This window comes from Rosa chinensis, chromosome 4 (assembly GCF_002994745.2).
Source record: "Rosa chinensis cultivar Old Blush chromosome 4, RchiOBHm-V2, whole genome shotgun sequence".
In the NCBI taxonomy this organism is placed as follows: Eukaryota; Viridiplantae; Streptophyta; class Magnoliopsida; order Rosales; family Rosaceae; genus Rosa; species Rosa chinensis.
In genome coordinates, this window is record NC_037091.1 from 18,998,584 (window position 1) to 19,025,052 (window position 26,469).

The following is a 26,469-nucleotide window of genomic DNA, read 5'->3' on the forward strand; positions in this document are numbered from 1 at the left end:
GTTCCGAAACAGTTTATACTTGATGAACCATTGATTTTTCAGATGAGTTGGTATGGAAGGGTGACATGGGTCTTGAAACTGATGGCTCGAGTCTATGCCCTTTGAAGCGAAGCTTTTTCATGCAGGGAGCAATGTTCTTATACACATATATAGTCTGCCTTTAGGTAGGCAAAAACAGAGCATTTCTCATCACAAGAAAGAACAAAATCCCACAATACACGGATTTTGAAATTGCCAATGCCAACATTATTGCTGCTTACTTGGTTAATGAACGATGTTTACTAATCATAATCACTAAATATCATTAATATAACGATGTCAGGAATCGAGAATCAAGCCTCATATTTTTGAGTCTATACAATCATAATAAATAAAAACATAGTTTTGAGTTTCAGGAACCAAAAGACATCCACGACACACACACCCAACACTCATGGTAACTAATCATCGCTGCACATGAGACTTCTCGACTCCTTGTTATGGAGCATCATTCCTGTCAGCATGAAAGGTTAGAAATGTTAAAATTATAATTCTATATCATTGGATAATGAGGAAGAAGAAGATGAATAGCATACCGCAGCTAGCTAATTAGAAATTCACTAGCTTCTTATCCATTCGAATCAGATTTCAAAAATGAACAAGGAAAAAAAAAACATGAATGGTAATAAACAAGCAGCAAAATTTCATTGTGATCATGTTAACATAGACAACAATTTTGGTCTTGCTGTGTCCAAGGATAAAAGTGAAAGACATTGTGTTAAATTCAAGACCCAGAATTTCGAAATAGAGATGAGGGCTTGAGTTGATGCAAACAAAGGTCAAAAGAGTGATAAAAGAAACGGAGGAAACCAAAACAAGGAGGAAACTGCAACAGCTAACAAGCAGCCTACAAACAGATGAGCTAAGATGCAGCTAATACCTAATTTACAATTCTAAGGACAACACAGAACATAATAGCCATCCATTCAATCATACAACAGGTAAATTCAGAGAGTATTAAGTACAACATCGGTGAGATTGAACAGTTTGAAATAGAGATTTTTTTTTTTTTGGAATTAATATATGAATACTTCAGGAATTTGTATCTAAAGATAACAAACAAATTTGTGTTTGTAGATCTAAAATTAAAAACGTGTATCTGTAAATCTTTAACAAGGAAACGAAAAAGAGAGAATTCTTACATGGATTAAAATTCATATCAAGGAATCTAGCAAATATATGAATACTGAAGGATTATAACACCAAACTAAAAGATAAAGAAAACGAATTTGTAGAAATAAAATTAACAACATGTATCTGTAAATCTTTAACAACGATACGAAAAGAGAGAATTCTTACATGGCTTCACAGCATACGGTGACTGTTGGTTGACAGAGGGGGATGGTGCTTTTGCCCTTCTTTTCTCTGCTCTTTTCTCTGCTCTCGTCTTCACGATATGACAGATTTCTTCACACGTCAAATACACAGTCATTCCGACGCCTGCAGCGCCGATCATCGCCATAACACCATTCACCGAAACCATTGCGTCTCTGGAGAAAAAGCTTAGGGATTTTAGGGTTCGCCGCTATCTCTATCTCTAGCTTCCATCGGTGGCTCTTCTTTTATACTTGCCCTACGGGGCCTCGCTTCTGAGCAGAAGCTGAAGTGCCCAATTACTTTTTCAATATATAATTACACTCTCTCCTGCACATTATATGATTAGGTGGCATTGTGGCAGTATTTTAATTGGCAAGCTCATGTGCTTATTCACTTCTTCTTCGTAGCAACTATTCCAGTCTTATAGAGGCTGTACCAGATTACTAGAGGCATATTTTATCAACTTGAACCGATCTTCTTTTCTTTTCGTAACTACTGGTATCGAGATCTCTCCAGATCTATTGCATGAATTTGTGTTCTAGGCATGCGTTGTGAAGCCAAAATGTCATATTACTTCATTGAACGACTACCATCAACGAAATATAACCTGATTTTCAAATAGGTTTAGATCGGGATTCAAGCATAAATGGAATTGAGGAATCCTGAAACCGAACCGATTCTTGTCGGTTCTGGTTTTGCTCGGTTTCAGAGTTTAGAAATCATCAAACCTACCCAAATTTTGTCCCATCGGTTTGGTCTCTGTTCTTACTTTTTTTCGGCAAACCCGAATGGTCCCAGCCCTAACTATAAGAGATTTTTTTTACATAACCATTATACTAGTCTTTATTGACACATGCAATCGCATGTGGAAAATTGTTTTATTGTTTAGAGGAAAAAATGCATGATATTATACTCTAGACTGACCTTGAGTTTGAAGGTGGTGTAAATTCCAAAAAAGAACAATGTCGCCATCCTCAATCCATGTTCATTTTATCTGCACGCCTCCTTGAACTTGCACCACACCGATGCCATGATCGGCTATGAAAAGGAAATAATTAATGATCTAGGGTTTTGTCCATAATTGGGTTTTGGGATCGTCATTGGGCCGGGGCGGCTATCAAAACTCACTCTCTCGAAGAATCGAACCCAAAATTGAAGGCCATGATCGATTCATTGTGTACTACCCTTGTTTAGTTTTCAATCTTTTATTATGGATTGTTAGTTCGAATCAGTGGGACTTCGAAGGCTTATGAAACGAGTGAAATCAATTGATCAATTCAAATGTTTTAGCCTCTAACCTCTGGCTGGTTTACTTTAATTTGGTTATTATGGTGACCCAATGACCCAACAGGTGAAAACAAACATCAAAAAGTGGTGAATAGTGTCTCCTCCAGCTCCGGTGATTGATCCAGGTAGTCTCTTTCTCTCTCTCTCCTCCAGCTCCTGCGATCGACCCAGGTGATCTCTCTCTCTCCCCCCTCTGGCTCCAGAGCTCGACCCAGGCCGTCTCCGCTCACTGGTCTTCCCGGCCATGTTGCCTTGCTCATGCTCCGAAGCTTTGCTGCCACGTAAAGAAGATCTCATATTCTAGGCTCCGCCACCACGTCGCCTTGTTTCAATGGGAACCGGTATCTCTGACAATGACAAAGATGGGGATCCCTTAGTTGCACCCAAGATCCGACCCGATTTCTGGTGGGTTTGCTCCAATTTGGTGCCCAGAGCATTTCTGGGTGGCTAAATCAGATTTTTTTTTTTTTTTTAGGGCAATAGACGTCTATTGGGGGCAATAAACATTTCCGGCGACCTATGACGTTTTGAATGTTTTGAATGTCTATTGTGGGGTAATAGACGTTTTGAATTGAAATAATCTCTTCGTTTTTATCTTTAATCAAAGTGTTATTTGTCTGATTTTAGGAAGATTAGTTCCCATTCTGACAACCGAAAGTTCTATGTATTGGAGGGCAATAGACGTCTATTAGGGGCAATAAACCTTTCCGGCGACCTATGAAATCTCCGACAACCTCTTTGGGAACCTCCGGCGAGGTTTCCAGAAAAGTTCTGTGGGCGGCGGCCGGTGATTGGTGACCAGATTTAGGCGAAAGTTGACCAGAATCCTGCGACCGTTGACCGAAATCCTGCAGCAGGTGATAGGGCTGCAGCGAAGTCTCCTATGGTTTCTCTCTCTTCCATTCTCTCTCTCTCTCTCTCTAAGTAACAAAAAGGTGAGGGTAAAATGATCTTTAAAAAAATTAATGGGGTATTAGGGAAGACTTCCTTAGAGTGTTTTCGGTAAGGGGGAATTAAAAAAAACTTAATGGGGTAAGTGGGAAAAAAATCCCTAGAAATTGGGTAAATGGACAAAAACCCTTTAGGGTGCACCGCTATACCTATCTCTATCTTCCATCGGTGGCTCTTCTTTTATACTTGCCCTATGGGGCCTCGCTTCTGAGCAGAAGCTGAAGCCCAACCCAATTACTTTTTCAATTAACACCTAATTTTTCTGATTTTTTTTTGTTAAGAGATTTTTTTGCATGGCCATTATACTAGTCTTTATTGACACATGCGATCTCATGTGGAAAATTGTTTTATTTTTTAGAGGAAAAAAAGTATGATGTTATACTAAACCTCCTATGGTGGTACTGTTCATTTCGCTAAAAGACAAACGAAATGAATAGTGATTTGACGGTTTTGCTCTGCATTTTTCCTGGTATTTTGCGCAATTGCTCCCAAGACAGAATTTTGCAGCCTGTTGCGCCGGGTGGTTCTGGGTTCTTTTGTTTTGTGTTTCTATTTTCAATGTTCAGACCTTTTTTGAATTATGCGATAGTTAGTACTATAAGGAATGTAGGTAAAGGTTGGCATGTTCTCACAATTTTGATTTGGACATTGTGGGTGTGTTGTTTGATGTTTCGTATGGGGGATGATGGTGATTGTTTTGTATATGCATGTCGTAGATGGAAAGCAAAGATTAGTGATTTGATTTAAAGCCTAGGAACTGAACTTGAAGCTGTCTTTGTGGTGTTAGGTTTTATAGTTCATGACTTAGTAGTGGCTAAGTAGGTCGTGATAAGGGAAAATTCTAGTGTATGTTAATGTATGACATACACTACTTGTTAAAATATTTTAGGCCGCCAGATATAATTTAAATGTAGAATAAATCTAACGATCTAGAATATTCGACTTTGGTAACCTGCTTACCCGTTAGCAGGTATAATCTTTAATCTTTTGCCTTTTTTCTCTTGTTCTAGTAAACTTTTAGCTAGGGTTCTCTTGCTCTCTAGAAGCCGCCACTAAACCAAGGTTATCTTCTGCAATCCCATACTCGTCCGGTGGCGTTCTGATGTCCCCTTGTCGGCATCGGGATGCTGCCGGATGGGTGATGTTTTGGGTCTATGGTCTTTGAGTTCTCAGAGGGCTTGGTCTTATGGGTGTTGACAGTGAAGGTTGAGGTTTTTCTTCGGATTATTGCAAGCTGTTGTCGGTGTGCATCGTTTCAGGATTGAAGAGGAGGCGGCGAACTGGGATCAGGCCCAAGCAAGTGTGGTGGTGAGGCGGGATGAGAAGCGGTGGATTCTCACCTATTTGGGTTGTGGATCTACCTTTTTGCAGGTCGTTCTTTCTTTCATCCTTGAGTGGGCAATGGTGGTGATTCCTAAAGCGAAAGCGAGAGGAGGTGGCTGCGGTAAGGCAGGACGGCGGCGGGTTGTGGCGGTAAGGCTACGGCAGGTCAAGTTGGTACTGCTGCGGCGAGTTGTGGTGGCTAACGCTTGTGGGTACGCATATTGCAGATTGAGCATTTGGAGTGAACCTGGGCCTTGCTTGTTGGGCCTAGGGCTTAGCTTTCTTCGAGTTTTTGGCCTTTAGTCAGTTTATTTCTTCTTTCGAATAAGTCCTTTTCTTAGGACCCTATGCTCGTTAGTTCTTAGTGAGCGCTAATGAGTATTTGTTACTCTGCGTACTCGCCTATAAACTATGGATTTGTCATAGTTATAGGCTCGCTTTAGATAAGTGAGCGATAAGTTCAAATATAGTTGGTCTATCCTATGTATCACTGTGACTTCTAGATGAATTCTTGTCTGGCCATCGTTATGTGTCAGCGGATGGGTATGTAATGGCCTTCTTGGCATGCTCTATTATCAATGAAATTTCATTAATTAAAAAAAAAAAAAAAAAGTAAACTTTTAGCTACTCTCAGAAAACCCTAAAAATTGAAGAGGAGAAACGGAAGGGAAGAGGGATCGCGTTGAGAAAGGCTGCCTTCTCGATTGAAGCATCATAATATATATATATATATATATATATATAGAGGATATTAGAACAGACTCGATCAAGCCAACCTGCCCGACTATCGTATTGGCTCGGCTTCGTCCTAGAAGCTACTGCTTGCGCCTCTCTAGGCTTGATCATCACATTAGGAACGATTTGTTTCGAGAACTAGTGCAATAAAAAAACAAATACAATTCGCTTGCCAAGGGTTGGTTTTAAGTTTTAACAGAATCAATGGCCATATGAAGCTGCTGCCGTAGCATTTGAGGATATATCACAATGACAGCGCTGCAAGGACTGTGGGGTTAATGTCATTAGAACGATGATAGCGCTGCAAGGAAAGGTTTGATTCTCAGGTTTATTGTTTTGTTCTGTTTTAGTATCATAATATCCTTCCGATCTGTCATGAAAAGGTTTGTTTTGCTTTAGAGAAAAAAGTAGCAAACTCAATGATACTCTTCTTTGAATTTGATGAATAGTAATTGGACTTAAACTTCACAGAAAGAAAATGGCTGGTAGTTTTCCCTTGTCTCTATTCATTCACTTAGCATTTGGTCTATTTCAGTAAAAGAATCATTGAAATTTCTGTTACAGGTTTAGTTTCAGGGTTGGAGTTCGAATTGTCGAGATAGTGCTGATTGAAATTTCCACTAGCTCTGTACCACTTCAAAGACATATTTTTGGTTAAGACAGAACAAGATAGGGAGGAATCAATGGATCCTGGTTCCTTGGCCTTTACTACAAATGAACCTAGAGTACAGTTATATCTGTTGCTGGGGCTTGTATATTATGTTGTCACACCTTTACTTCTTCCATTTATTCTTATCTTCTTTGCTTTCTCCTACGTGGTTTATAGTCACCAGGTGGGTTACACTACTTCTCAGTCAGGCTCAAAATTCTGGTCTATCATCCTCTGCTTATCTCATTGTTTACAAGTAACTCATTGTTTTTGTCCCCTTGTTGCCAGATTATTAATGTCTATGATCAGAAATGAGAGTGGTGCAGCCTTCTGGACTATTTATCACATTAGATGTGCTGTTTTCAACATATATTCTCATTCCACAAAATTTCCTTTACAGGCCAGATTGAATTTTCTAGTACAAGTTACTTTGGTTATACATTTACTTCTGGTTTAAAGGTATACATTTACTTTTTGTGTAAACTCTGCTATGATGTGAGTGATATATTTTTGCATGCTTTCCACTTTCCAGTGTGGTGACATCTATAGAACATTACAAAGTCAGTTCCTCTCCTGAGGTTTCTGGAATGATAATAAAGTTACTCAGAGCTTAGCTAATGTTCTTAAAGAAATCTGCATACTAATTAAATTTACTGCATGCTTCTTTCTAATAGCAACAATTGTAAGACATTTTCGCTGACAGAAAATTAACTATGGCTCTTTCTCTCCCCATGCATCAAAATGGTCATTGCAAACATTTTCATGCATAACATTGAACTCCTAAACCACCTAAATTCATAGTCATTTGACAATTGGATAAATAAAACAAAAGAAAGAACAGCATCGCCAGTATAAGACAGTAAACATGATTAAATTGACAAATGATTCGCATTCGAAAATTAAACATGGAACAAATAGTGTCTGTACGTACTTGGCGGAAATAGTTAAATCATAGCTACAGCATCCATACCAGAATACAAAGTTTTGAGTTTTGACAACAATATCTACATGCTTTGCCAACAAGAGTACTATTTACAACTTCAGATCTACACATATGAAACACACTGTCTATTAAGTGGTTCAATTTCTTGACGTTTCCGCTTGCTCATCGTTGGAGGAATTGTTACCTTAAAAAATCCTGGTACCAGTTCCATGAGCCATTTAGATTCTTTAACACTGATCTCGCGCATGTATTCCTTTGTGGTCATCACCAGCTCATTGTAGATGACCCAATCTGGTTGTCTCCGGAAAAGTGGGAAACTTCCTTAGTTACTTTAAGCTGTAATCAGAAATCAGTCTAAGATTGTATCTTCATCTTGGGCTTTCTGTTCTGAGAAATGGATGATTCTCTTTGTTAATGGAAACTCCTTAGTGGTCCACCTTGGTTTGGCTGCAACTTCACTGCTTGCAGTTATTAGCCATTTGTCCTTGTCATTGTATTCGATCTCAAGTGTGATACCATTTCTGTTATTTTCTGTTGGACAGACGAGTTCCAGGTTTTAATTTTGAAAGACTGACTTGCTTTGGTCTGTGTTTCAGTCATAAAGGTTTCTTACCCTAAAGGTTATGAAGTTCCTAGGGGAGGGTTTGGTTTTCGTTACACATTGAGGAGAAAACATGGTTTATTCTAACCTCTTCTTTTCATAATTTTTGTACTTTACATCTGCCAGTGTATATGAGTGGTATCAGGAATTGAATTGAATTGAGATTAGACATACTGGTCAGTGGTGATAGTCTTAAGTAGCATTTGATTTGTGTCGAGTCAGAAGAGTAGATATATGAATGTATTTGTTTGAGCACCGACTCGTTCGACTTCTGGAAGAATTGCAAATTAATTATTTGATTATTCGTGTTCTTTATCTATTCATTGGTATGATATTGTACATTTGTCATGACATACATTCCTTTTGGGTTTTGCATTACCTTCTTTACACGAACATGTGAACAGGGTACTGATTATGTATCGACACCATTTTGGTCAAGTTGGCATTTATACCTATTGGGTAATAACGGCTGGGTAATATCCACCCAATAATAATTTGCGAGTAATACACATCAAATAATTTGCGGATATGGGTATTTAACCAATCTATTTCTAAATTGGTAAATCCATACCCACCCATTTACCCATTTTCAATGTGGACAGATTTTTTTTTTTTTAATTTAAAGCCTTCAGATTATTAAAGGCTGGGATTTTTTTTTTTTTAAATACTTGCTACTATATTTTTAATACTTACTACTTTTTTTTTTTTTGACAAATATTACTACTTTATTGTTTTTCATTGATCTGAATATTTCTACTTTAGTATTAAGTTGATAAGTAAAATTAAATTCATTTTTCAACACCGACTTAGATAATAAAAATGAATAAGTAACTTCTAACTATAATTTCAATGATTAGAAGAAAAAAAATTATAAAATGAGAATTCTAATATCTAAATCCTAAATAAAGGTGAAGAATGTAGTCTTCCTCTGGGTGTATCAATGTCGCCCTGCATCCTCTGAAGTAGAGTAAGATCATCATCAATATAATTGCAAGACTCCTCATCAACATCAACATCATCCTCTAATGTGCTAGGAGCATCTTGTATCTCACTCCACATCCAATCACGAGCACACATTAGAGCCTCTATTGTGTTTGAGTGAAGTCGGTTCCTATGCGGGCTCACAATCCGTCCACCAGTACTAAATGCCGACTCTGAGGCAACAGTAGATACATGAATAGCTAGAATGTCACAAGCAACCTTATACAAAGTAGGATATTTCATCCCACTTGTCTTCCACCAGTAGCAACATTTCAAAAATCTAGCTGCACCTCCAAATCCAGGGATGAGTCCAAGCTGAAGTTCTAGCAAGCCTAATTGGGCAGTCGGAGTTGATATTCGGGCATGGTAAGCCTGACACAAAAACATCAAGTAGTTATGTTTTGGATGTTCAGTCACCTTTATTTTCAAATGATAGCATTTTCATTAAAGGAATTGGATACAAAAACCAAAAGGAATTGGATGATCAGTTCCCTTCTTCTACTAGAATATCTCATTCAAATTCAAGTTAACAAAACCCAGAATCCCTTTGCAAAAATTAACACAGAATCAAACTCCATTCAAACAAATCCCACAATCAAAAGCCAAAACGCAAAAGTGCTTGCCCAAATCCACAAAACTACGATCTTTGATCCCAATATGCTTAACCAAAACAAAAAAAAACCACATGAATCGCAAAACCCACTTCCTGAAAATCAAATCAAGCATGGCAAATTGCATATATACCGACAATATATACAAATATAAGATAGAAGGAAGCGAGTACCTTAGCGAAACCTGAGTACGAGTTCAAAGCTGGTGAGAGCCAAGATGGAATAGAACCCTAGAAATCCACCTCGTTTCCGCTGACGAAATCCACCATGACCTCAACCCTAGATGCCGGAGTAGCCGATCTCCGGCGAGATTGTTGGGTCGAACAGAGAGAAAAGAATCGGAGATCGCGTTTTGGAGATCGCGGGTGAATAGGAATGGGTATTGGGTAAAAATTTAATACCCGTGGGTAACACCCATACCCACCCTTTTTCGAGCTCTTCAGAAAGCAATCTACACCTTCATCGATTCTGAAGAGCTCGAAAAAGGCAACAAAATTTCAGAGCTACTCACATATATTGAGGAATCAAGGATTTCAATTGTCGTTTTATCTCAAAACTATGCCTCTTCCACTTGGTGCTTAAATGAGCTTGTCAAAATCCTGGATTGCATGGTTACGAAGAAGCAGATGGTGCTGCCTATCTTCTACGAAGTGGATCCCTCTGATCTCCGAAAAATCAAAGGAAAATATGCAGAAGCTTTTGCCAAACATGGAGAAAATCCTAACCTTGACAAAGAAGAGGTGGAGAGCTGGAGGTCCGCTGTAAATAGAGTTGCGGATCTATCTGGCTGGGATTCGAGAAAATATGAGTAATCTTTCTTCAAACTCTCAATTAGTTTTAGACTTCTAGTCTCGTATGTCTGGCCTTTTTTTTCTTTTCTATACTTCAGTGGAAATCTTACAATTTTACCCCATAGCTATTGTTAAAGTGTTAAAGTTGTGATATACTTCTTTGTTACCATGAAAGCCACCTATTTCTTTGTTATAAAAGCGTGGATTCATACTGATGCTTAACTGAATTTCAAAAGTTTTTGATCAATTAAGCTCTATGAAGTTCATTTTTCTTCAATTTCTGTACAGGGTTTTGTGTGCTAACTTATGAATCCCTTCTCTTATTCGAAATGTACTATAAGTTTAGATACTTAACTCTGATAAGATCACTGCAAATTATTAACTAAGGGGGGTGTATTGTATATGGAATTAGTGGAACTTTTAAAGAAATCTATGGAATTTAAAAGTCTGGGTGTATTCAATATAGACTTTTAACAGTCCATGAAAGTCTTGAGGTATTCAATTAGGATTTTTAAAGACTTCATGAATTCCACCAAAATCTAGGGGTATTCAATTAGGACTTTTAAAAATGAATAAAAGTACAGAGGTATTCAAAATATCATTCATACTTATGGAATTAGAAAATCATGGATAATCATGGATTTTGTAGTGTTAACTACACATACCAAACTCCAATAATTTTCCAGCCTCCAGACCAAAGATTTCAGAAAGTCTATCAAAGTTTCCTCTTTAAAAAAAAAAAAACAGGGGTCTATCAAAGTTCTTCTCTCTACCCACGAAGAAGTTTGTCCTTCATCATCTCTCTTTCTTAATTTTTTGTCTTTTCTCTAATCTTTTATAATATCAACCTTTTTTGATACTCAACATGTTCATTGTAGTTGTTGAATGCGATTTTTGTTTTGTTTTTTATTTTATTTTTTAATTGTAATACTTCGAACCCTAATAGCAATAAAAATGATTCATGAAACCTTAAAACTCAAATATTGTGGTCTAACCCTAAGACCTGGAACCATACTAAATTTTATCTTATTAATTAATTATTCTCATTAATTTGAATTTATATTATGGTTCAAAAAAAGGTTGAACAATTGAATTTCAATTGATTGATTATAGATCAAGACATTGACCAATATTGCTACAAGATATGTTAATCGCCGAAAAAAATTGATGAGAATAATTAACCATAAGCATCAAGTGATTTATATTGTATATTTATATTGTTGGAAGATTAGGAATGAGAACAAACTCGCTAGACAGACTAACAATCATTTATTTGAGTCAATTTCTATTAGAAGATACTGGAATATTGAAGAGACAACAAGTTATTATTTTGTTTTGTGTTTGGGCTGCATTTGTTTAATTTTTTTTTTTAAATCTTTTGTACATCTTAGCAAAATCTGTAGAAGTCATTCATAATAAAGTATATAGATTTTTATGAATCAATAAAAGTCTGTTGCTAAAATCAATGGTTTTAAGAAATCCATAACGGTTTATCAACTTTTTAAAGAGTCTATGGACTTTTCAAAAAGTCTGTCATTTAAAAAAAGCCTGCACAAATCCAAATACAATACACCCCCCTAAGTCCCTGGTTTTAGTCTTTATCACATTTTAGTTTATAGTTCTGTGTCATCATATGTTCCTGGTAACTACATCACAGTACATCTTGCTTTGGTTACTTTTTACAAACACAGTTACACGGATTTCTAATTTTGCAGGGGTGACAGCAAGCTTATTGAGGAAATTGTTGCAGATACTCATAGAAAACTGATCCACACATCGTCCAATAAAGCCAATGGCTTGATTGGAATGGATTCCCACATTACAGAAATGATGTCAAGATTATGTCTTCAGATGAATGATGTTCGTGTTGTTGGAATATGGGGTATGAGCGGTCTAGGAAAAACAACCATTGCTAGAGCTGTTTTCGATGAAATTGCTTGGCAATTGGAACACTCCTGCTTTCTTGATAATGTCAAAGAAGCTTTTAAAAACAAGCTTGAAGTACAAAAGCAGGAAGAACTTCTGTCCAAGTTGTTGAAGGAAAAGATGCCGAGTTTAGGTTTGGACAGAGGTTGGAAAATGATAATGGAAAGGCTGGGTAGGAAAAAAGTCTTAGTTGTTCTTGGTGATGTGGAAACTTTTCCCCAAATTGAAGCCTTGCTTGGAAAACTACATGCATTTGGTGAGGGAAGTAGAGTCATTGTGACAACTAGAAATAAGCAATCGCTAAGTGGAGTTAATGGGACATATCAGCCCATGATATTAAGTGATGATGAAGCTCATGAGCTTTTCATGAAATATGCCTTCAGAACTAATCAACCCAATGGAGACTACGATCGTCTCTCAAGGCGTGCCATAGAATATTCTAAAGGTTTGCCTTTAGCACTTAAAGTCTTGGGGGCTTTTCTTGATAACAAGAGTGTACTTGAGTGGGAAGATGTATTCAGCATGTGCTCAGAACAAGCTTTGATGGACTAGACGATTCAGAGAAGAACATATTTCTAGATATTGCATGTCTCTTTATAGAATGGGGCAAAAATTTTGTTACAGAATTACTAGACAGTTTTGGCTTCTTTCCGCACAATGGATTAAGAGTCCTAATTGATAGAGCTCTCATAACAGTCTCAGATGATGATGATAGGATCTACATGCATGATTTACTACAAGATATGGGTAGAGAAATCGTCCGTCTAGAATCTACTAAAGAACCTTGGAAGCGCAGTAGGTTGTGGAGTTATGAAGATGTTAATCACATATTGACTCAAAATATGGTGAGATATTCAATCATGAGCAATCTCTTGCTCTTTTATCAATTATGTACCTAATGTTTGGTAGAAAGATTCAACTTTGACCAAAATCAAATTCATGGGAATCTTGTATTGATTTTATGATACTGTTCTAGAATTTTGCACTAACATTTAATTTGGTATTGGTTATGCAGGCTACGGATGCAGTTGAATGCTTAATCCTAGACTTGTCGAACTCAGAAGTCGATCTATGCATAAATACTGGAGCCTATGTTAGAATGACGAAGCTAAGACTACTCGTAATCTATTATTCATTCTACTCCATATTTTATAATTACCAATATAAATCAAGCTCTGGGGTTAAATTCCCAGTTGATTGCTGTAAACAACTTGCGAAGGGGGATTTCTTTCTCATGAGTTGAGGTTTCTCTTATGGCATGGATGTCCTCTAAAGTGTTTTCCATCAACCTTTATCCCAAAGAATCTTGTTAAACTCGACATGCGTGGTAGTCACATTCAACAACTTTGGGAAGGAATCCAGGTACAATCATCTATGTATATTTTTCTTGTTTGGAAATTATAAGTTTTTATATGCCTCATGTATGAAGACATATTTTTCCTGTTTTTTTTTAATGCAGCCGTTGCAAAATTTAAAAGCCATCGTGTTAAGTCATTGTCCATACCTTGTCAAAATCCCCGACTTGACTAAAGCAAAAAATCTTGAGAAACTATTTCTTGATGGTTGTTCAAGTTTATTTGAGGTCCATCCATCCATTTCTGGTCTTCAAAACCTTGATTTCTTGAAGCTAGCCAACTGTAAAGAACTTAAGATTCTCCCCAGCAGCATTCATATGAAATCTCTAAAGACCCTTGAACTTTTTGGCTGTGGGAATCTTGAAAATTTTCCAGAAATTTCTCAAGTTATCAATGAGCTAAGCGATCTTCATCTATATGCGACTGCAATTAAAGAACTGCCCTCATCAATTAATAATCTTACAGGCCTTGTTACTTTGGACCTCAGAGGTTGCAGAGAATTTAAGAGTCTGCCTAGCAGCATCTGTATGAAATCTCTAGAAACCCTTAATCTTTCTGGCCTTTCAAATGTGGAGAAGTTTCCAGAGATTTCAGAGGTTATGACGCAGCTAAAATGGCTTCGTCTAGATGGAACAGCAATCAAAGATCTGCCCTCATCAATTAATAACCTTGCAGGGCTTTATACTTTGACCCTCGAAGGTTGCAGAGAACTTAAGAGTCTACCTAGCAGCATTCATTTGAAATCTCTGCGGAGCCTTTATCTTTCTGGCTGTTCCAATCTTAAGAAGTTTCCGGAGATTTCAGAAGTTATGAAGGGGTTACGTGAGCTTCATCTAGATGGGACAGCAATTAAAGAATTGCCCTCATCAATTAATAACCTTGTAGGGCTATTTACTTTGAACCTGAAAGGTTGCAGAGAACTTAAGAGTCTGCCTAGCAGCATTCATTTGGCATCTCTACAGAGGCTTAATCTTTCTTGCTGTTCAAATCTTGAGAAGTTTCCGGAGATTTCAGAAGTTATGAAGGGGGTACGTGAGCTTTCTCTAGATGGGACAGCAATTAAGGAACTGCCCTCATCAATTAAACGGCTTCAGGGTCTTAAATCAGTGAGTATGAGAAACTGCAGAAGCCTGGTCTTTCTTCCAGACAGTGTATGTAATTTGGCACAGCTTACAAATCTTGATCTGTCTGGGTGCTCAAACCTTTCTAGCTTGCCCGAGAACTTTGGGACTTTAAAATTGTTGGCGGAACTCAAGTTACAAGATAGTGGTGTAAAACAACTTCCGTTGTCTATTTTATGTTTGAGAGCTCTTAAAATATCAATATCATGTAATAGATTCATAGAAATAAAGGCACCCTTTTCAGCATGGTCATCATCAATTTTAAGGCACCTTTCTCAGCATGGTTATCAGCAGACTGGTTATCTGCGACATCTGGATTTAAGTGATTGCAATCTGTTGGAGGTGTTGGATGGCATTACTTATCTATCTTCATTGGAATCATTGGTTTTGTGCAGAAACAATTTTGAGAGCTTACCTCCAACAATGAATCGACTTGGTCGATTGAGGGATCTCAGATTGGAAGATTGCAGTAGGCTGAAATCAATACCAGAGCTTTCATCTACTATAAATTACATAGATGCGCGTGATTGCATAGCTTTGAACACAGTTTCAAAGCCGAAGCAACTGTACCATTCGATTCATTTCTTCACATTTTCTAATTGCCTGCAGCTGATACAAACAAATCTATTTAGAGATATTGTGGAAAGGCATTCGCATTTTCAGGTTCGTCTCTCATTAGCACATACACAAACAAACACGTACACACACAAGGTTAAGCCAAATTAAGTTAACTTTTGTTTTCAATGTGTAGGATAATTGCCTGCGATCTCTTCGATTTAACATGTCTCTACCTGGGAGTGAAGTTCCTGATTGGTTCAATCATCACAGCAGCGGATTTTCATTAAGTGTGCAGCTACCACCAAATTGGTTTGACAGTAAGTTTTTGGGATTCGCTATCTGCGCTGTTCGTAAATACCAGGGAGTTCATAATCATCATTTTCATAATTGATGTAGGACGAGAATGTGCCCAGTTTAGCCAAAAAACCATAAAAGCAAAGAAGCGGCGTAGAATCAAGAAGAGTGATTGGAAAATAGGTAACTCACGCGTAATGAGGTTATTAGCCGCTGGAATATTCAAGAAGAGTTGGTTTTGGACCTTTCGAGTTACTCGTACAAAAAGTCAGGTTTTGATTTTGAATCAGATTTGACCAACTTTTAGCCAGAATGTCCGTTTGAGACGCATGATAGCTTTCCAGAATGGGAACGACGAGATCTTCAAGACTCACTTTAGTGAGCCCTATCAGATTTAGGCCAAAATGTATCGTCTTAATTATCCGATTCGTGATTTCATATTTTTAGGCTAGTTTTACATTCTTTTTATTTTAGGTTTTCTAGTTTATTTTGGATTTGTTTTGTTTTAATCCGTGGGCTTTAGGGTTTCATTGTTAGTCGCCCTAGGGTTTATTTTCTTATAAATAAGCCGCCTTAAGGCTGCAGAACGTATCTTATCATTTTTTATCAATAAAATTGAGATTATTCTCTTTTATCTCTGGTGGACTCCAGAATCCTTTGCTTAGGTTTATTGCTGGTAAACCTAGTTATCAATCCGACTGCGTCAGGTGGTATCAGAGCAGGTCTTCCCTGTCTCTTTTATTTACCTTGGTAGCAATGGGTGAAGTTACAAAATCAGATATCGAAGCTCTCACGGCAGCGTTTACCGCTGCCATCAACTCCATGAACAATCATATTGGAGAAATTCGTGGATTGTTGAGAGAGAGGAACAATAACAACAACAACAACAATCAGAATAGAGGCGGGGAAGGAGGCCAGCGGGCTAGAGCTCTACGTGGTGGTGGAGGTGATATTAATTATGATTCCGAGGTTCTCATAACCAAGGCTGATATTCCTTACTTTTCTGGTCACATGAGCGCGGAGGATTTTCTGGATTGGCAGGTTGAAGTTGATAGATTCTTTGAGACCATGGAGGTTCCAAAACACAAGCAGGCTAAGATGGTTTCTCAGAAGCTAAAGAAAGATGCTGCTTATTGGTGGGATCAGTTGCAAAGCTCTCATCAGAGGCAAGGCAAAGAGCGTGTTCGAACATGGCGCAAGATGAAAGGTCTTCTTAGCGAAAAATTTCTGCCAAGAGATTTTTCAATCAAGAATTATTCTCCTAAGGTTTTCGAGAAGAAGTTAGAGTTCAAACTTTCTTTGCCTGTTGAGATTAATAGTTTATCTGAAGAAAAGCCAGAAGAGTTTCTAATGGAAGGAGCTCCACAAGAAATCATCCATGATAACCAAGAAGAGGTTAAAGATGAAATTGTTCATGTAGACATGGTTATTAATAATGAGGAAGTCTTGGAGCCTAAAATAAATCACTCAGAACCAGATATCATTCAAGAACGCAACCTTGAGAGCCGAGACGAATCTACGAAGGTTGCGTATGAGAGCCAAAATGCATATGACAGACTCATCTTTGGCGTTGGGTTCATGATTGTGCCATCAAAATTTGCAGAGGATCAGGCCAATAATCCACAGGTTCAATTGTCTAATTTTTTCTCAAGTCTTTTGTCTACCTATTCTTGTCCTTTATTCAAGATGAACTCGAGGGCGAGTTCTTTCATAGTGGAGGAGAATGATGTAGGACGAGAATGTGCCCAGTTTAGCCAAAAAACCATAAAAGCAAAGAAGCGGCGTAGAATCAAGAAGAGTGATTGGAAAATAGGTAACTCACGCGTAATGAGGTTATTAGCCGCTGGAATATTCAAGAAGAGTTGGTTTTGGACCTTTCGAGTTACTCGTACAAAAAGTCAGGTTTTGATTTTGAATCAGATTTGACCAACTTTTGGCCAGAATGTCCGTTTGAGACGCATGATAGCTTTCCAGAATGGGAACGACGAGATCTTCAAGACTCACTTTAGTGAGCCCTATCAGATTTAGGCCAAAATGTATCGTCTTAATTATCCGATTCGTGATTTCATATTTTTAGGCTAGTTTTACATTCTTTTTATTTTAGGTTTTCTAGTTTATTTTGGATTTGTTTTGTTTTAATCCGTGGGCTTTAGGGTTTCATTGTTAGTGATGTAGGACGAGATTTTAGCCAAGATTTTAGCCAATTTCAACCAAAAATCTCGAACAGAAGGAAGCGTCTTCACATTAAGAAGAATAATTTGAATATTGGAAATTGGTATTCAAATAGGCTTCTTAATGATGGAATTAATCATAAATTACTCTTTTGGATATATCGGGATTCTCGAGCAAAATCTTGACTGAGATTCCAAACGTAATATTCTTTAGTATCTAGGATTTTATTTCCGATTTTTATTTAATCAGGTTTAATTAGGTTTCCTAGTTTTAGTCTGCAATAAATTCTTCTTTATGTTTTCTAGTTGTATTAGGTTTATACTATGTGCCCCATATAAGGCACCTCTTAGATTGTAATTTTGATTCAAGTTATCAATAAAAAAACCAAATATTAGAGAAGTTTCTCTATGTTTCTTACGGCTGTGCCCGTAATTGCTAGTGGATTCTAGCTCATCTCATATGGTTTTCGACGCTTGACGGAGCCTCTTTCTATCGTGTTCACGCTTCCCGCATCAATAATCATCATTTTCCTTCATCTGCTGCTTGCTCTTGTACCTTCAAAGGAAGTCGTGGTGAGTATAGTTTCAGTGTTGATTTACTTGATTCGGTTTTCAGTAATGATAGATTCCTCAAGTCAGATCACATGTTCCTGGGATATGTGCCCTTGTCTGAATTTCCATTAATTGAAGAAGGAAGCCTGGTCAATGAAACCTATTACACTGAGGCCACATTTGAGATTGCAGTAGAGAGAAAATTCAGAATAGAACAACTCTGCATCAGAAGCTGTGGAGTTCATTTTGTTTATGCTAATCAAGATGAAATGCTGAATCTCAGCATGGCCCAGCCCCAAATTCATGTGGACAGCTGCACGACCGGAGTTTCTTCTATGGACCTGTGTGCAATGAGAAACAGAGAAACAGAGAGGACGGAAATCACTGAAATATTAAGCGAGGTAGAGTCATTGGAGTCAGGGGAAGGGAAAGACACCTGCCACACACTGCAATTGTTTCTGGAACAACAGATAGAGAGAAAAGGAGAGAAAAAGATAGTGGAGATGGCAGAGCAGGAGGAGGGGGAGGGTTACCCGGCGTTAGGATTGGTATGCTGCTGCTTGTCATTGTCTGGGTGCCCCATGTGTTCAAGAAACCGAGAAACAGAAAGAGAGGGAGACAGAGTTACCAGAGTCTCTGGAGATGGGGAGTTATCGGAGTTGAGCAGCCAGAGTGGTCTGGTGGTGCCAAATTCAGAGATTGAGAGAGAAGAAGAGAAAGAGTTTATGGACGGTTCAGTAATGGGAGACAAGTTATCAGCTGGAAGAGGATTTAGGTGCCCCCTGTGTTCAAGAAACCGAGAAACAGAAAGAGAAGGAGACAGAGTTACCAGAGTCTCTGGAGATGAGAAGTTATCGGAGTTGAGCAGCCAGAGTGGTCTGGTGGTGCCAAATTCAGAGATTGAGAGAGAAGAAGAGAAAGAGTTTATGGACGGTTCAGTAATGGGAGACAAGTTATCAGCTGGAAGAGGATTGTTAGGGTCACTATGCAGCTGCTTTGATTGGCTGGGTGCAGTAGTATGGCATTGAAACAGAGGACTTTGGCTCACATGAAAGGAATAAAGATTAGTTGGAACAGCTTATATATGCACTTCTGTGCTGTCTTTGATGCTCGTGGAGACCCTCATGTAATTACTCTTGCAATTCATGACTCATCTTTAAACTTTTACAATACAGAAAACACCAAGACACCAACACCAAAAAAGGAGTTGATATTTTAAACTCAATAGTTTCTGTTCTTGCAATGACAAACTTAATTTACAAGTCTTTAAATTTTCTATTGGATCCTCATTAGTCATGTATATGATACTTGTTGGACAAATTTCAGATTATATTCTTGTTGCTGTAGTAGAATTTCTTTTAGACATAATTAACTTTTTTGGTATACAGGCTTAGCTTGCTGTTACTGTCTCGAGGATTGTTGAAATGCCACCATGATATGCCTGTGTAGTGTAAATCTGGGTACTGCATTGTCATTGCTTGAGGTATTTTGTCTGTCATACTGTATAGATGAGTATATGGCCCATGATATAAAGCTGTGTCAGACTATCTATGCTCTTGTAGCTGTTAGCTTTCAGTGGAGAAATTCACTATGATAAATTCTTCCATCAAATTTGGTGTTTAAGTTTGGCGTGCGACGTTTCAGGGAAGATGAATGAGTTTGGGTCATCTGGAACGGCATGGCTAGAGGAGGAAGTATGCCTCAGTACCACTAACGTTAAAGCTGTAGACGCTCGGGTGAGTGACTATCAATTCGGTTAAAATAGGTTTCATTGCAATAGCACTAGTGATCATTGTTGGTGACTGATTTAAGTGTCTGAAACTTGAAATGGTAATTTGGTGATTGCATTTCCTTGACAAGTATTTAGCTTTTATTGTGAGTTCTTGTATGTATGGAACAAAGTTTGGCACCATACTGTTGCCTTTTGGACAAGTATGCTTCTCTATTCTAAAATTCTGTAGTCAATGGCATTGGACAGAACAAACTCACTTGCCCTCATATTCACGCACACTTGCCTCATAACCCTCATATTTCTCTAATGAATTGTCTCTCTGTACAGATAAGATAAGAAGAAAGCAGGAAGGAAAAAGGGAGTATGGCAACGTATCAATAGTGGAATGTTATCAAAGGTGAGTTGCCTTGCTAGCTAGCTCAGTCATCTTCAAATTTCTTTGATGCTAGTTTTAATTATTCGTTGCAATTTCACCGGTGATCACATCTTACAAGTTACAACCAGTGATAACATTTGAACCTCGCCTTTCCATCACAAAAAGGGAGAATCAAATCAAGATGAGTAACTAGAACAATGGCATTTGGGTAGCTAGAACATGTATCTGTCATTTATATATTGCAAGGAGAGTGAAGTTCCAGATCTTGTGAGTGGCATCGCTGCTTTGCTCAAATCTAGGCATGTAATAATTCTGCACTTCGCCCCAATTGTTCATAGGCCCAATTGTAAACAGAAATTGAAAAATAAAAACGCGCGATCTCATTTAGGGGATAGGATTCCAGGGTCCCCCGTCATTTTGGGCTTTATATATATCCTGGACGAGAGCTGCGACACCACATAGATTTTAAGGTTTTTCATATCTCTTATCATTTTCTTTTAATATCACCAAATTTCAACATCTTTTATTATCAAAAATTTTCATTCCATACCAGAATTATTGTAGTCTTATAGGAACTTATATAGTTGTAAAATTGTACATCTTTTCTCAAGTTGGTTTGATGGTGTGCTTTATGCAATTTTTTAGTGTCTATATATGCTTTGTTTTCCTCTTTGGTAGGTCTACCCGCCGGAAATATATGCTTCGGACTAAAGTTGGACAGGGAATGATCGATGTGCTGAATATATAGGACGTTCATTTGGTGAGAAATTGACTATAAAACATGCTAGGCTTCTGATTGCTAGAAATCATGGTGAAAGCAGAAGAGCAAAGGAAATGGCTATGGAGTTTGCAGAAACCCTAGAAATCTAGGTACAGAGACGAATGAGGAAGACGAAGTAGCTAGAGAGAAAAGCTACCAAACTTTTGATATTTTCTTTTAAACTGTTTTTTTACAATTGAGCTAAGCTAAACAATTATGAGCTGATTAGTTCCTTTTATACTATTACAAGAATAACAAACTCTCTCTAACAGATCAATTAGCACCAACTAATTGCTAGCTGTACTAACTAATTACTAACAGCACCATGAGATAGCTGACACGTATCCTCCTCCAATCTATCACTACAACTAATTTCTCTCACTTGACCTTTGTCTGGATGAATACCACGTGTGCATTCTGTTGATGAGGAGGCCTGTTGACTGAGATCAAATCCTGAGCCTTCAATTGGTTGACTGGATACTTGTTCTTGAACTGTGTAGTCTGATCCTTGATTATGCTGACCTTGATGAGCTACATTCTTCACTTTATCATCCCCCCTCAAGCTAGTGGTGGGAGCTCCAAGCACTAGATTGCAGCATAAGTACTTGAATTGAGCTGTACTGAGTCCCTTAGTAAAGATATCGGCAAACTGATCAAGGGATGGGACAAACTGCAGTGTCAACTCTCCTCTCATCACTTTTTCCCTAGTGAAATGAACGTCGACTTCAACATGCTTGCATTTGGATTTATGAACTGGATTGGAGGCCAAGGCTAGAGCAGACACATTGTCACAATGCAAAACAGGTGCATAAGGTAATGGGATAGAGATGTCCGCAAGAAGATGTCTTAACCAAAAAATTTCTGAGGCAGTATCAGCCATTGCCCTGTATTCGGCTTCTGTAGATGATCTAGACACAGAGTGCTGTTTCTTTGAGCACCAAGAGATAGGACAGTTACCAATATAGATGACAAATCCTGTTGTTGATCTTCTATCATTGGGGTCCCCGGCCCAATCTGCATCGGAGAATGCTCTAAGTTCAAACGGAGCTGACCTGTAAGTAAGACCATAATTGGTAGTGCCAAGGAGATATCGGAGTATTCTTTTAACTGCAGCATAGTGAGCCTCAGTGGGGTTTTGCATAAACTGACATACAGTGTTTACACTATAAGCCAAGTCAGGTCTAGTGAAAGTCAAGTATTGTAAACAACCAACCAAACTTCTATAGTGTGTGACATCTGCATAAGGAGGACCCTCATCTCTTAGTAGTTTGGCATAAGGAAGGCATGGAGTACTACACACTTTGCTACCAATCATCCCAGCTTTTAGAAGAATATCATCTGCATACTTAGATTGAGAAACAAAAATCCCTCCAGATGGCAAATAATCGATTTGTAAACCCAGGAAATAATGCAAAAGACCTAGGTCCTTCATTTCAAACTCAAGTTGTAAAGCCATTTTGACAGAGTGGATTTCACTTTCATTGCTTCCAGTTAAGATAATGTCATCCACATACAATAGCAAATAGACCATACCTTGAGCAGATGACTTGATGAATAAGGAAGGATCAGAATAGGAGCCCTTGAACCCAATAGATGGTAGAAAAGAGGTGAATCGCTCATTCCATGCTCGAGGGGCCTGTTTTAAACCATATAATGATTTAATGAGTTTGCAAACATGTGTAGGGCAAGAAGGGTTTTCAAAACCAGGTGGTTGAGCCATGTATATTTCTTCTTTGAGAACGCCATGTAAAAAAGCATTTTTTACATCCATTTGGTAAAGTCTCCATTGATATTGAGCAGCAAGAGCAAGGAACACCCTAACTGTAGTATGCCTAACCACAGGGCTGAATGTTTCATCATAATCTGTACCTTCTTCTTGACTAAACCCCCTTGCCACTAACCTGGCCTTATGTCGAGCAATGGTGCCATCAGCGTTCTTTTTCAGTTTAAAAACCCACTTGCAGCTCACAATATTTTTTTGCTGTTGTGGTGGGACTAGTATCCAGGTCCCTTGATGTAGTAAGGCATCATACTCATCCTGCATTGCATGCTTCCATTCGGGAATCTTCATTGCTTGCTTGTGAGAGGTAGGTTCTTCATTTGCTGAAACAGTAGCAGCAATATTTGCTGCATAGAAGACTTTCTTCTTGTAGATGCCATTTTTACTTCTTGTCATCATGGGATGATCATTCACTGTGAGGTTGGATGGAGGTAGAAAATTGATCATCCTGTTGTGTGAATCTGGACTAGGAGGATTTGTATCAATAACAATGTCTGAGATTGGTATGTATGGAGTATCAATAAATTCCACTGGAACGATAGTGTCATGCATTGGAATGGATGCAGGAGTGCAATCAATGATGTTGTCAGTAGGAATCTGACCAATATTGGTGCTTGAGGAACTTGACTCTGGTATACTAATATCTGATGTAGTAGTGCAGGTTGCTGGTGGAGATGGATGATGGACAAGGTGAGGCAGTTGAACTGATGGTGACTGTGTGACAAGGTTAGTGTGCAATGGTGTAGGCATAGAACAAGGCAAAGACTGAGTATTGGTGTGATTAACATTGGACTGAGAATGAGTTGGGATAGATTTGAAATAGAACTTGGACTCATCAAAAATGACATGTCTGGATATGATACATTTTTGGGAAACTGGATTGTAACAAATAAAGCCCTTATAGCTTATAGCAAAACCAATGAATATGCATGGAGCTGTCTTCGGTTGAAGCTTATTGGAGTTATATGGTTTGAGGAGTGGATAACAGGTACAGCCAAATACTCTAATGTGGTCAATGGGAGGAAGCTTTTTGAAGAGAAGTTCAAATGGTGATTTCATGGAGAGGGTAGTACAAGGCATTCTGTTGATAAGATACACAGAAATGGCACATGCATGATACCAAAACCTTGGTGGAAGTGAAGCATTGTTTAAGAGAGGGAGAGCAGTTTCAACAATGTGTCGATTTTTCCTCTCTGCAAGGCCATTTTGCTGTGGAGTATATGGACAAGATAATTGGTGAGAAATCCCATTTTTGGCTAGAAACTCTTTAAAGATATGACTGGTATACTCTCCCCCCCCATCTGTTTGGAGTACTTTAACAGATGCACTATACTGATTTGCAATAAAGGCACAAAACACTTGGAATAATGGAAAAGCTTCTCTTTTATTTCGTAATGGAAAAATCCATGTGTATCTGGTACATTCATCTATGAGAGTAAAATAGTACTTAAAGCCTTCAAAAGACATACTAGGGGAAGGCCCCCATAGATCAGAGTGTATGATCTCAAAAGGTATACTAGACTTTTCTGAAGACAACGAGAAAGGAAGTTTGGTAAACTTTCCAGACAAACATGATTCACACAATGATGTACACTTATCAGGTTCTACAGAAATATGAGCTTTAGACAACATACTAGAGACAATGACATTAGAAGGGTGACCCAATCTTTTGTGCCAGATAGAATGTGAGACTTTGTTTCCTAGAAAAGCTGAAGGTTTAGAGGCTGGAAGAAGCTTAGAAGCAACATAGACTGGAATGGGATAAAGGCCTTGATCACACAGTCCTTCATATAAAATGTTGCCTGTCACCTTGTCCTGCACAAGAAATTCAAATTCATCAAAGATCATTCTGACATAATTATCCTTGCACAAGTTGTAAACAGATAGAAGATTTGCAGCTAAGTCAGGAACATAAAACACATTCTGCAATAAAAGTGAGCCAGAGTTTGTGATAATAGAGTTGGAGCCTTTGCTGAGAATAGGCAGGCTGGCACCATTACCAATCTGCACACCATCATTTGAGTTGTAGCTAGAGACATTCTGCAGGTTTTGAAGATCTGATGTCATGTGGTTGGTTGCCCCTGAGTCAACAAGCCAGACTTCATGATTTGATTCTGCACAAGCAACCATAGCTGAAGAACCAGTGTGATTGTTGGAGTTGTTAGGAATCCTGTATTTGCATGTTTTGGCAATGTGTCCAGGTTTCTTGCAGATTTGACACTCTATGGTTGAGCTTGACCCATCATTCTGAGTTTGAGGATTTCTTTGATGACATTTCCATGCTCCATGACCAGGTTTGTCACATATCTGACATATAAGTGGGCTGTTGTAGTTCTGATTCGTGTTGTTGCCCCTTGAGTACCTCTGGTTATTGTTGTTGTTATTGCTAAAGTTTCTCTGAGCAGGAAACTGTGGATAACCACCTTGATTATCAGAGTAAGACCCTCCATTATTGTTGTAGCCATTGTTTTGTGAGAAGCCCTGAGTGTGCTGAGTTGTGTTGTTACCCTGCATGCCACCATTGTTTGCCAAGAACCCAGATTGAGGTGTTCCATTGCTTGGAGGTACCATAAAACCAGTTTGACTTGCAGAATTCACAGGTCCAGTATAGGCATTCATGTGTGTTGTGGTAGTAGATGCAGCAGCATTGTTGCAATTCATTCCTTGCATAGCATTAGTATTTCCCAAAACAGATTGAGCAAGTAAAGCAGTAAGTTGAACAAGAGGGTTTGGCTTATCATTTTGAGCAGGGACAGTAGTGGATGCAGCAGCAACAGTTTGACTTAGCAGAGCAGTGAGCTGAATCAAAGGTGATGACTTGTTTTCCAATTCAATCTCACTTTCAGCAGATAGTAATAATGACCTAACTTCTTCCAAATCAATATTGTTCTTTCCCCTTATGATTTGTCTAGTGTGACCATATTCACTTGGTAAACTAGCTAGAATTAACACTTTCACATCTTGATCGGACATCTTGACACCAAGAACAGCAAGTTGATCTCTAACAGTCTTAAATTTCAACAGGTATTTTTCAATTGAATCACTACCCTTCTGAATATTTTGCAGTGTAGACTTTAATTGCATGACATGTGCTTCTGAAACAGTTGCATATCTTTGTTTGAGAATCAACCATACCTCCATAGATGAAGAGCAGCCAGTGACAAGGGTAAGTGCCTCAGGTGACAAGGTATTGATCAACATAGAGATAAGGGCACTATCTTGCTCCATCCATTTTTCACGAGCAGCAGAGTTATTAGTTAGAGAACCATCATCTTCAACAAGAAATTGTGGTGGACAAGGATGAGAACCATCCACAAATTTCAGAAGACCATGCCCTCTGAGATGATGTTGCATATGAAAAACCCAGGTAGGATAATTTGTCTCATCCAAACGAACAGAGATGGTGTTGCACACTTGAGTAGAAAACGCCATTTTTCTTTTCTTTTCTTCAGATCTTGATCAAAAAGACTGAAACTTGGAGAGTGATTTTGATGAGTGATACAAACAGGTACAAGATGTAGCCACAAACGCTCAAGATTGATATGAGCACCACAAATAGCTATGAAGAATAGCCCCAAACCTTGATTCAGGAACTGATTTCCTTGAATCAAGAGCA

At 38.3% G+C, this 26,469-nt stretch overlaps 1 long non-coding RNA gene and 1 pseudogene across 1 annotated transcript; one reads left to right on the top strand and one right to left on the bottom strand.

Moving 5' to 3' along the window:
* Positions 1–318: 318 nt before the first annotated feature.
* On the bottom strand, positions 319–1,582 carry LOC112195895. The gene is made up of 2 exons (XR_002934839.2): positions 1,339–1,582; positions 319–493 (listed from the first exon to the last, which is right to left on the bottom strand). It is a non-coding gene; the product is annotated as an uncharacterized LOC112195895 (long non-coding RNA).
* Positions 1,583–9,850: 8,268 nt separating this feature from the next.
* LOC112198933 lies at positions 9,851–20,338 on the top strand (annotated as a pseudogene).
* Positions 20,339–26,469: the final 6,131 nt, after the last annotated feature.